Raw genomic sequence first — 12,305 nt, 5'->3', positions numbered from 1 at the left:
ATAAGGTTGCAAGATTCGATCGTCGTCTCCAGTAGCCATATTTCTACAGAGGTAATGGATAGCTAAAAATCTGGATGCTTGTATCTCGTGAAGGAGGGAGGAGGGGTGAGGGGGGCGGGGCACTCAAAACAGGTCAATCTGAGGAGGGCTGTTTTAGACAGGGTAAAAAGGTGCTGTTTTAAATGATCCTTGTGGTAATTTGACCAAAATATGTTACAGACATTTCATTAAGACCCCAATGAACCATATCAACTGCGGTAAAATGGGCATAATATTTCTCCTTTAACTCTTTAACCACACTCAGAGGAACTAAACAGTTTTTCTCTTGTATGAATCCTCACATGTTTATTTAGATCGCTCCTTCGCTTAAATCTTTTACCACACTCAGAGCAACTGCACGGTCTCTCTCCTGTATGAATCTTCATATGTGATTTTAGATTGCCGCTGAAGGTAAATCTTTTACCACACTCAGGGCAACTAAACAGTTTCTATCCTGTATGAATCTTCATATGTCTATTTAGATCGCCCCTTCTGATAAATCTTTTACCACACTCAGAGCAACTATACCGTTTCTCACCTGTATGAATCTTCATATGTCTATTTAGATCGCCACTTCTGATAAATCTATTACCACACTCAGAGCAACTAAACGGTTTCTCTCCTGTATGAATCTTCATATGTGAATTTAGATTGCCGCTTTGGTTAAATCTTTCACCACACTCAGGGCAACTAAACGGTTTCTCTCCTGTATGGGTCGTCATATGTCTATTTAAATTTGATCTTTGGTTAAATCTGTTACCACACTCAGAGCAACTAAATAGGTTCTCTCCTGTATGAATCCTCATATGTTTATTTAGAATGCCCCTATGTTCAAATCTTTTACCACACTCAGAGCAACTAAAGGGTTTCTCTCCTGTATGAATCATCATATGTGTATTTAGATGGCCCCTATGGTTAAATCTTTTACCACACTCAGAGCAACTAAAAGATTTTTTCCTTTCTGTCTTACATCCCATATCACTTTGAGGCTGTTTGTTGTTTCTTGTATTTAAACCAGTCTGAGTTTCCCTGGTCTCCATCCCATCATCCTCACTGACTTCAGTCTCAGAAGAGTCTTCAGTCTTCTCCTCAGGACCTGGTTGTAAACGTCCATCAGGACCTGAGTTCCTGGCTGGTTCTGGTCCTCCACAGTCCGCTCTCTTCTCCTTCCTCTCACTCGGATGAAGCTTTGACGATTTAAGTTTTTTTTCATCTTCTTCACTCTTCACAGTGACAGGAGTCAATGTGAAATGGAAATCAGCCTCCTCCAGTCCTTGAAGCTGCTGTCCATCCTGATTGGTCCACGGTTCCTCCTGTTCCTCTTTAATGTGGGGGGGCTCTGGGTCCTCCGGGTCCACAAGGGGGCTCCACTGCTGCTCCTCAGAGGGAACCTCTTCTTTAATCACCATCAGTTGCTGGACGTCTGCAGGACACACTGAAACACAAACACACGTTTATCATTTCAGAGTTTCCTGAAGTGTTTTGAAAATCTTGTGTTGTGAGGTTTAATGTCGACTGTGGTGATTTTTGAACTTTCACATTCAGGAAGTAGAGATGTTGAGGTCGTTTACAGTTGGTGTAACGACGCAGCTCGTAAAGGAAGCAGCATAAAACAAAAGGTTTCTGGTCAAAAAGTGTTTCCTTCACAGCAGCAGGTTTTCTGCACAGACTCGTTCACAACAGTATCAGATCTTCCTCATTATTCAGGTGAGAGGTGGAGCAGCCGGGTGCAGCAGACAGAGACAGGAAGTGGCGTATTAACTCCGCTGCTCGAGCTGATGCTAGCTAACGTTAGCCTGTGAGCGGTTCCTCCTCGATTGTGGAAATAAATCATAATGAGGATTATTTTCGACAATATTGAAATCACGATTTTTCAAACGATTACTTTTGAGTTTGAAAACATGATACATTCATTCAGTATTTCTCAAGATAAGATTTTCTGCCCTTTTTGTCGATCAAACGGGGGCTGCCCTCCCTCAGCCATTTTCCATCCGCGCTGTTTTTTAAATACCGACGGTCACCACACACACAACTCGCCTCCTTCACTTTACAGCTGCTTGAGAGTGAGAGCCAGTCAGCTGGGCCGCGTCGAATGAATTGAGGGAAGGACTGAATTGCGCATGCAATTTCAGAAAATCATTTCATTCGATTATATTAGTTTGGAGATCATTTGACCCAAAAATCGAAATCACGATTAAAATTCGATTAATTGCACAGCCCTATGCTAAGTCTCTCTTTATTATTGTCAACATGAATATAAAGGTCACCAACAATATAATGTTATCGGTCTTTAGGACTAGGGATGTCAGAAGAACCGATACTTACGATACTAAAATAACAAAACACGGACGATGCCAATTTTTTTGAAGCACCGTAAGCGCCGATGCCAGCTGATAGCAACGGTGCTGCGCCTCTTTTGGAACTGATTGGGGCAGTATGCTTGGTTAGAAGGAGAGAGAGAGAGAAAGAGAGCATGTTTCTTGCAAGTAGGGATGGGCATAATTAATCGACGATTGATTAATTGTTTATTAAGAATTATTTTTTCATCGATAACACTATTGCATGTTCGCTATGTGGCAGGAAGCCGGAATATCTGAGTTGCCCTGAATGCAGCACAGCGAGGATGTTGTCAGCTGGAGGAAGCAGCCCGGAGCTAGCCTCCGCTGTTCGGCTTCATGTCCGCACACAGACTGTCAGTCCACGGGGAAGGGAACCCGGACAGACCCGGGTCTGGGGGAGGGGTTCCGGGAGTGAGGGCGTGACAACAACCGGACTGAGAGGTGGAGAACCGTCAAATCGAGCTAGCTCTCAGCGGGGCTTAAGAGAACAGCAGCGCATATTTTCAAGTGTAACCATTGAACGGATCCCGTTTAATTGCCACAAGAGTTTTTCATCTTGTAATCAAGATCTCAATGAGGAAACACGCTGTGTTTTTTGTTTTTTTTTACCGTGGTATCGAAATTGGGATCGAGAATCGTGTTATTTTACTGGTATTGGCACCGACAACTGAATTTTTGGTATCGTGACACCCCTATTAAGGACTAGGTTTGATAAAAACTCATGGAATTCCGTTAAAAATTCAGTATAAGCCCCAGGAGCACGGTAAACTACATCAAGGATGATTGGCTGTTGGTGTTTCTTGGATTGGTGTGGAAGAAAAGAACAAGACATTCAAATGAGTTGCAGCTGAGTTCAGGTTTAGGATTAATTGATAGCAATAAATCTGTGTTGTAATCTGAGACTAGTTCATTAACTCTAATAGCCTTTGATGAAAGTGATCTAATGTTTAAAAGACCACCTTTAAAAGTCTTAAGGCCGGCGCATGCTTCTGCAACAGCGTCTGCGGCTTTTCACGCAGTTGTAACGCAGGACTCTTTGTCATTCATGGTTTTCCAAGCGTTGCGTGTGTTGCCATGCAATTCCCCGCCAGAACAATAGGCGGAGTAATGTTTTTTGTCGAAGTCGTCTCTTCTTCGTGTGTGGCGCGAAGAAGAGCGGTTTATTTACATCGCCACGGCGGCTCCTCAGAGCCTTTTTCTGGCGGACAAATCCACCAGTCAGTGATGGGTTATACTAGTGGTCATAGTTTTGGATCTCTTCTGCCAAGTGCTCTTCTATTTGGTCCATTTTCATTCTTCTAAATCTTCCGTGGTTTCCACCGGTATTATCGGGCATGAACCGGAAATGCGACTCCGGAAATGATGTAGTTAGCAGACCAACCACAGCCTTGCCGGCTACGTGACGCTTGCGGAGCTTTGCCATCTAGTTAGAAAAATTTGGGCGATGCACGTAAGCATGTAAGAAAATTTACGTAAGTACTTAAGGGGCCCGAAGGACTCTTACGCTTCCGGGCCCGTGTAAACGCAGAAGCATGCGCCGGCCTTTAGTTTCCTGCGTTGTTGCAGAGGTTGTGTTAATTTGTATTCGATTTGTGTGGAGTTCTCGCTCTGTTATTGTTTAATTTAAATAATTTAATCTGACGGTGGACAGACACGATCTCTACTTCCAGCCAGCAGCTTCAGTTTGCAGGGTTTCCTCCAGTGCTTTATAGGCCTGGCGGGCCGCCAGTCTTTCCTCCCCCCCCCCCTCTTAGACTTACAACTTAGAAACACCGTAAGAAATTGTGCCTCTTCCGAGGGTCGCTGAATAACATAGCTTCTTCCGTCAACACTTCACTTCCTCATTGAGCCCCGATGCCTGGACAAGCCCATCCTATTGGTCCACACAGTCACATGTCCCACCCTGACCCCTTCACTGACACTCAGACATCAGAACGCTCCTTCAACACAGTGTTTCACTGAGTATACGTCAAAACCAAACATAAACATAAACCCAGTCCGTTACACTATTAGGCTGCAGCTATATGGTTTAATTTATTTAAAAATAGGGTACTTCTTATTTCATACATTTTTCACAAATATGGGGATGACTCAAATAGCCCTACAAAGTTCTGTGTTTAATTTATTTCAAAGTAGGCCGACACTTGCCTGTGTATTTTGTTTGTTTGTTATTTTGTTGCTTGTCTGTTTGAGTAGCTGGTTAAAAGCAAAGAAGTAGTAGGCTTACTTTTTATTGGTGACCTAACTGTTATGGTTCATTGTTTCTGAAATAAGAGGCCTGACTGCTATGTTCACAGCAAACTTGAATTTTTTTTAATATTAAGTAGGGCTGCCACTAACGACTATTTTTCTATCGATTAATCTGACGACTATTTTATCGATTAGTCGATTAATCTATACGATTAATTTTCCTCCAAAAAAATCCAATTGACCATTTCAATTCAGTTCAACAAACTGTATGTCAATGTATAATGCAGCACAAAACAAAATGTAAACAAAGGCTCAAATATTAAAGTGCAAATCTGTAGGTTTAAACTAGCAACTCCAACGTGATAAAAATGAATAAAAAGAGGGCTTATAAGTTAAGTCAGCAGTGCAACTCAAAAAGATATCAAAGTTTCTATTTAACCCCTTATCAAAATAAAAAAGTTAGGTCTGCATATTATACAAAGTGCAAATGTTTAGAGTATAAGAAACAATGGTGTCCAGCTCAAAATCCGACTCAACACCCCCCCCCCCCCCCGCGGGTGCCTTCTAGCAGCCCTACCACCAGGCTTAGCAAGTTTTCTGGGGGAAACCCTGCATCTAGTTAGAAAAATTTGGGCGACACATTTTCACAAAGCGCATGTGTGTGAAGTTCGGTGATCTACTGAAAGTCTCGCTGAAATAAAAATCCTACAAAAACCCTTCCCGAGTTCTTGTGTCCGTGTCAGAATCACGTTGATACTTCAATATAAATTAAATGGTTAAAAAAAAAAAGGAAATAGTACAAAAATCTTGACCGGGACTCGAAACAGCGAGCCGAAGCACTAATAACTTCTGGCCTGATGATGATCTCACTACGCCACGGAGCCACTGAAATTTCCATTGTGCAATAGATAGATGTATCGTTCCTTGCTTTGTCAGCTGTATAACAACAGATGTGCTTTAAGGTAACGCCCAGATCATCTGGTGATAGTCCAAACACAGACAAAACGCATAAATACTTAATACCAGGTTTCACAATCTATTACTCCTCTTCATAGGAGACACAGGGAGTTCTGAAGAACACACACGCGTTGGTGTGGACCAGATATGATGATACTGACATAAAATGCACTTTTTAATGATGATGTTTCATGATCACTATTATGATTTGCCAGAGTTGTCATGATTACACTGGGAACTGTATTTTCTCCTTCGACTGACACAGCACCAATAAAGCCCGCAGCCATCTGACAGAAGAGAAGAAATACACAACACGTTGTTCAACAATGAAGACGCTAAGTTCGTTTTCCAGATTTGCCTCGTTACACATGTGTTTTAAAATCACGTCTGTTGACTTTAACCAGCAGCGACAGGAGGACACGTGAAGCTTCACCCGTCCATTAGAAGCACGTTCACCAACTTTACTCATAAAAACACCGCTGGAGCTTCCGCCTTGTTGTTGTGAGACGATGTTTACATCTGACACTGCTTTGGTGTGTGCGCGTTGTAATGATCACCAGCGTCAAACACAAGCACTTGGCGTGGAGCTGGTGAGGCCTGTGTGTTCTTCAGAACTCCCTGTGTCTCCTATGAAGAGGAGCATCAGATTGTGAAGCCTGGTATTAAGTATTTATGCGTTTTGTCTGTGTTGGGACTATCACCAGATGATCTGGGCGTTACCTGAAAGCACATCTGTTGTTATACAGCTGACAAAGCAAGGAACGATACATCTATCTATTGTGCGACGAAGATTTCAGCGGCGTGGTGAGATCATCATCTGACCAGAAGCTAATAGTGCTCCTGCTCGCTGTTTCAATAACCGGTCTAGATTTTTGTACTGTTTTTTTTTTTTTTTTTTAACCATTTAATTTATATTGAAGTCTCAACGTGATTCTGACACGGACACATGAACTCGGGAAGGGTTTCTGTAGGATTTTTATTTCAGCGAGACCTTCACTAGATCACCGCACTTCACACACAGGCGCTTTGTGAAAATGACGAATCTGCGACCAGCTCTGCAGCCGACCATCAACATCTGGAAAAAGGTAAACACATCGCCAGTTGCCATGATCGCCAGTTAAACTGGAACACCGGCTCTGGTCCCTGGGATGCAGCTGACTGTGGTCGCTGGAGAGTCTGTTTGAACCGTGAGCTGGTGGCTCTTTAATCGTGGGCTCTTTAAGGGTAGGACTGTGCCCCCTCCGGACCGTCACCCACCGCCCTGGGCTACCGGCTGCACAGGGCAGGTCGAGGGACTGCTAGCTGAAGCTAAGCTACGTGCTAAGCTAGGTGGCTACGTGCTAAGCTAGGTGGCTCCGCGGCTAAGCTAACTACAGCTAACGGAGCTTCTAGGTCGCTGAGCCTCTCGCCTCCATCGCTACCAACACACCACATCTATCACATGTAGCTCTACTGTTAATGGAGGCGGAGGAGTCAGTGAACATGAGCCACTCGGAGCAAGAGGGAGAGAGAGAAGCCATCGCTGCTGTATCAGCCTGTTAGACTACGAGGCTGAGCTCACACAGAACACAGAGTCACGGAGCACCAGAGAGGAGGGGCTGGGATGTGTGGCTGTTTAACTACAGACCGGTGATTGTAGCCGGAGTGATGCAGAGAAACAGCTGTTAGCAGAGGAGCTAGTTCACAGAGCGTGAGCAGCATAGATAGATATAGATATATATGATGCTAGCTAACGTTAGCCTGTTAGCGGTTCCTCTAGGGACTGACCTGCTCTGTGCAGCCGGACTTCGGGCTGCATCACGGCATCGAGCAGCCTCCTCTGGCGGCAGATCTCCAGCTCTGTCCGCTCCACTCGCTCCTCGTACCCAGCCACGGTTTCCTCCAGCCCCGCCAGGATCTGCTCCACCGCCGCCATTAGCCGCTCGGTGAGCATCGCTCTCAGCTCCGGGACTCGAGCCTTTCCTCCTCCTTCCTCCACCTGCAGCAGGAAGTCTTCAGCGGCAGCGCGGATCCGCTCATGTACCGACTCCCGCAGCAGCTGCACGGCGGCCATGTTGCTCCTTCCTCCTCACTCTCAGTGTTGCCGACTCCTCAGTAAGGAGAGTAGCTATTGGCTGATCTAAAAGTCGCTAAATGACGTCATTGCCTCATTTGCATAATGGTAATGGTCTCTGTAGGACGTACAAAAAGTGAGAAACAAATACCCTAAATATGTTAAGAACTACAAATGAGCTTTCTTCTACGGAAGCGTTTTGCATTCGCTTGAAACACTAAATTGTGTTTATTTGAGATAATTATAGGTTCTCAATGAAATAAAATAAACAACTCAATTTTTCATCTCACAGGATCATTGTGTTTCTTTCATGCACTTTATACTTGTTTTTTATTTGTGATTGATTCATTGTTACGCACTGTTGTGTTGTCGGTGCAATGTTACGAGGACGCTGCTAATAAAGTTGCGTAAGAATACACATCAGTTTCACATTTATTATTGTTATATTTAGAAAATACCCCAGTTTTTATGCTAGTCGTATATCATTATATTTTGTCATATTTATCTTGTTGAAAAACAACTTTGCCTCAAGGTTTCATGATTTGAGCATCCCCAGTGGCATTATGACATTTGTAAAGGATCCTTTCTCTGTGAACGTTCAATCTGACTTTGCATTGAAAGGAAAGGAGCTTTTATCCTCTGTGGATGAGGGGTCTTTACAACTGGAAACCATTGACATTCATTAATGCTGTTGTGGCGATCTCAGGGTATTCTGCCGTGACTTTAATCCAGGACACCGGCAGAGTTGTTTTCTCAAAAATACTTTTAAGGCCGCTGTCATTTGCGATCTCCAGCAGCTGATCTTCTTCTTAACCAGACCTGCTGGATTCACCTGGTTTGTTGACAAATGGGTCTTACAAATACCGTGCTGGTTTGTGTTCAGCGAAAAAGTGACGTGACCGAGACAAGCCCCTTGACATGCATAAAGCATGAGTCATAACGCAGAGGATCCGGTAATTTTTCAAAATAAAACGGTTTTATTTTGAAAAATTACCGGATAATAGATAAAACAGAAAACACGTAAAATGTTTATTCTTTCTGTGCGGCCCGGTACCAAATGACCCACACATGGGCCTGTTTCCCTGTTGATTACAATAAATAGGTCTAAAAAATATGTTTATTGTGTTTGACTGTTCAGTACTGTTCATATTCATTACATTTAAAAAGCAGACATAAAGGTTACTTAAAAGTTACTTTCCCTAGTAACTAATTACTTTTGATATACAGTAACTGGTGGGGTAAATCAATTACTTTTAAAAGAAGTGACTATTAACTGTAACTTATTACAAATTTTCAGTAACTTAACACTGCTTAATCCACACATTTGTCAGTTGTGTCTAAACAGACAGAAACACACAAGCACATACTCTCTTGTGTGTGTGTGTGGGGGGGGGGGGGGGGCGTGTTAGACTGTGGTAAGAGTTGAAGATGAGTCAAAAAAGGATTAAATTATCAGGTGCACGATTCAGAAAGCACAGCAAAGTAGGGGAGGAGAAGAAAGAACAATATAGAGGTAGAATCACCCCAATTGCGGACATCATTAATGTTTATTTTTGTCGAACTGACATGATATGCTGTCACTATAGCTGAGTTCAGACTTTTTATATTTTTATTATTTTTTATAGCTTAGAATTTTGTCTGCCTGTGTGTGCATCTGTTTACAGTCCAAAAGTTCTTGGGGATGCACGACAATTTGCGTGTGTATGTTGGGGGGGGCGCCATTCTGAAATCCCGCCTAGGGCGCCAACATTGCCAGGGCCGGCCCTGCATTCAGTCATCAAGTGACTTGGGTCAGTCATGGCAGCAGGCAGGTTTTGAAAAATTCTGGACCCATGAAGTCAGCTGTGAAAAATGTCCACACTCAAGGGATCTTGCACTTTTTGTTCTGACAATGTTTGGTTCAACATACACTTGTGAGTCATCATTCTCACACATGAATGCCATTAAAACTCACAATGGCATATCCCTTACTGACCAGCATCTACATGACTGCATGCGCATTGCCCTGACAACTTATAATCCTGACTTCACTGCTCTTGCCAAGTCAAAAAGATGCCATTTCTCTCATTAGATGGCAAATGTAGGCAAATTACATGAAAGTTAATAGGCATGTTAGTCAAGCAAGCAATTAAGGTTCATTTTTGTAACAGTATGATTTAATTATGATGTTATTCACCTCATTAATTGTCATGCATTGTTATGTTGTAATTCATTTCAGAGGCATACAATGCAGTTTTATTTTGTATTAGTTGGTGCACTTGGAAGTTGTTCTAAGTAAATTCTAAACAACTGATACAGTTCACCTAACTGAGTGATTCATTTTGAAACACATTTCCTTGATAGACTACCATGCACTTTTAAGTTGTTGCAATTCTATTCAGTTCCATGCAATGCACGTTGTTGGTGGAGATACATTTGATTCTGCCTGTCACTCAAATCAGTTTAATCTTAAGTATTGAGGATAATGACCAGTAAAGTTGTGTTGGTACAGCTATGTACAATGAAGTGCATGTTTTTGTTAGTTAATTGCATTTCTCCAATTGTCTGTTAATATGGCGTGGTTATTGCTCACCTGGTTTGATTTTTGAATCCTTGGGCCTATGCTTCCTCTTGGGCATATGTTGTAAAGCTTTTACAAAATAAAATATATTGACTCCTTCAGTATGTTGTTGTAATTTCTTGTTACCGTGATCACTCATATCCTCCGGCCCCTGACTTTGCCTCAGTTTCAAGAACCGGCCCCAGCTCCAAACTAATTGAAGAGCCCTGCTCTACATAATCTAGGTTGCATAATTATGTCCTCTGCTCGACTATTTGTTTCTTTCTCTGTTAGGATGTAAATGAGAATGGACTATACAGTCAAACTGCAGTGGGAATCCTCTGCATGGATGAGGACAATTCAAAACAACTCAACCCATCCAAAGTAGGGATCATCTTGGAATGGAGCGTGGTGATGGACAACCTGGCAAACCTACCTCAGGCCTTCTGCCTTCTTTTTGGACTACTTTATGCCCTGCACCCCGATTACCCTAAGTATATGAAAAACACTTTCAACTTTGTTCATCAGGTAATGCTCGACCTTTGAAGAAGTGCGCTGACACCGAAAATTCAAACGTTGAAAAATGAGCTTGCATTGTAAATCTGTTTTTTGTGCTACGTAGATGTAAATGTTTAAATGTTGCACATGTAGGAAAACATGTTTGCAGTTTTGCACAGTTTTATGGCATTAGCACTGTTTTTTGCTATTTGCACTGACCTCAGACTTTCACCTTTGCTACAGACTTCCATTTAAAATCATTTCAGTAGTTCTCGGTTAAAAGCACTTATCGGTAGCATCAAAACTGGAGCTCCCATCATTGTTAAGTTCACTTAGATATGTCACAGACCACATTGAAATGTTGTCTGGTGCGCATGTGCACGCATCTTACTCATGTGTGAAGGAAAATGCATCATGGGCCAAATAGGAAGGACCTACTCAGCGGACGTCCTCTAACCCCTAACCTCTAAATATTTAAGTAAATAACAACACCCGACAAACAAAAATCAAGGGGCATTATGAAAAAGTTTTGCATTTAGTGGCCAATTTCCACATTTTTACTTTGAGGTATTGTACCAGGGCTTACATCAGATCAACTTCCAATTGGAATGGAAACAATTAAACTCCTAATTTCTAGGACTGTAGAGCAGCACTGAGCACATAAATTTTGAAATTTCATAGTTTGGAGACATCACAGCTGTCCCTGAATTTAACAATCCTGCTGTTAGACATTTACCATCATTCATGTCGACGAGGGCTCCTCCATCATCGCTGCTTCACTGTCCGTGTGTGTGAGTGTAATGCTGCGTTCCAGACGACTCGTATTTCAGATATTCTGACCTGAAATTGCACAGTTCCGACTTCACGTCAAACGTAACAAACATGTCTGACTGTGAGAAGCTGATTAATTTGTCTCGTGATGAGACAATTCAACTGGAGCCAGTGCAGCCTCCGTTCATACAGAAACAAAGAGGAGGAGGGCGAGGACGCCATTATCTTTTTATTAGACTTTTATTCTTGGAAACACATTCAATACATAAAGGAGAACACACACTGTCATTGAATCTCACGAACCAAGAAACCATTGTTTTAAACAAACATATTTAATCATATGAACTAGTTAAGAACACACGTTCATACGGTGCAAGGAACACACTTTAACCTTAAAATGACATGAAGGACTTTATGAAAAATAGATAAATCATGTAGAAATGAGTAGAAACAAGATATTTAAACACAAATCTTTCGTGTTATTCAATTAGTTATATTTTCAAGGGACATAAAACTGTTAATAGTCTACTTAAAACAGTGAACTATGAATATGTATAATATGAATATCTGCTGATATATCCTAATAAATCTTTTGTTGCAAAAGTTTCAACTGAATCACTTCTCTACTTTATTAATCCTCACGTCTCGAACAATAGGACTGAATCTTAAAGGGGTCATATTATGAAAATTCCACTTTTGTAGTGCTTCTAGCATGTCTACCGTCCAAAAAACCGGCCCACCTGACTCTGATAGATAGATAGATAGATTGCTTTATTCATCCCCGAAGGGAAATTAAGTTGTCATAGCAGCCGGTATATTTGAATACAATAAAATACAATACAATAGAATAAAATAAAATATATTGAGGTAGAAAGAATAAAAAACAGAAGCACAAGATAAAATACAATAAAATAGGTAG

The 12,305-nt window shown here is 41.9% G+C and overlaps 1 pseudogene; it reads right to left on the bottom strand.

Annotated features, from left to right (window-relative positions):
• Positions 1 to 3: 3 nt before the first annotated feature.
• Positions 4 to 1,019, bottom strand: LOC133017716 (gastrula zinc finger protein XlCGF57.1-like; annotated as a pseudogene).
• Between the last annotated feature and the right edge of the window lie 11,286 nt (positions 1,020 to 12,305).

Source organism: Limanda limanda, chromosome 13, assembly GCF_963576545.1.
Source record: "Limanda limanda chromosome 13, fLimLim1.1, whole genome shotgun sequence".
NCBI lineage: Eukaryota > Metazoa > Chordata > Actinopteri > Pleuronectiformes > Pleuronectidae > Limanda > Limanda limanda.
This window is presented reverse-complemented; position numbering and strand designations above follow the sequence as displayed.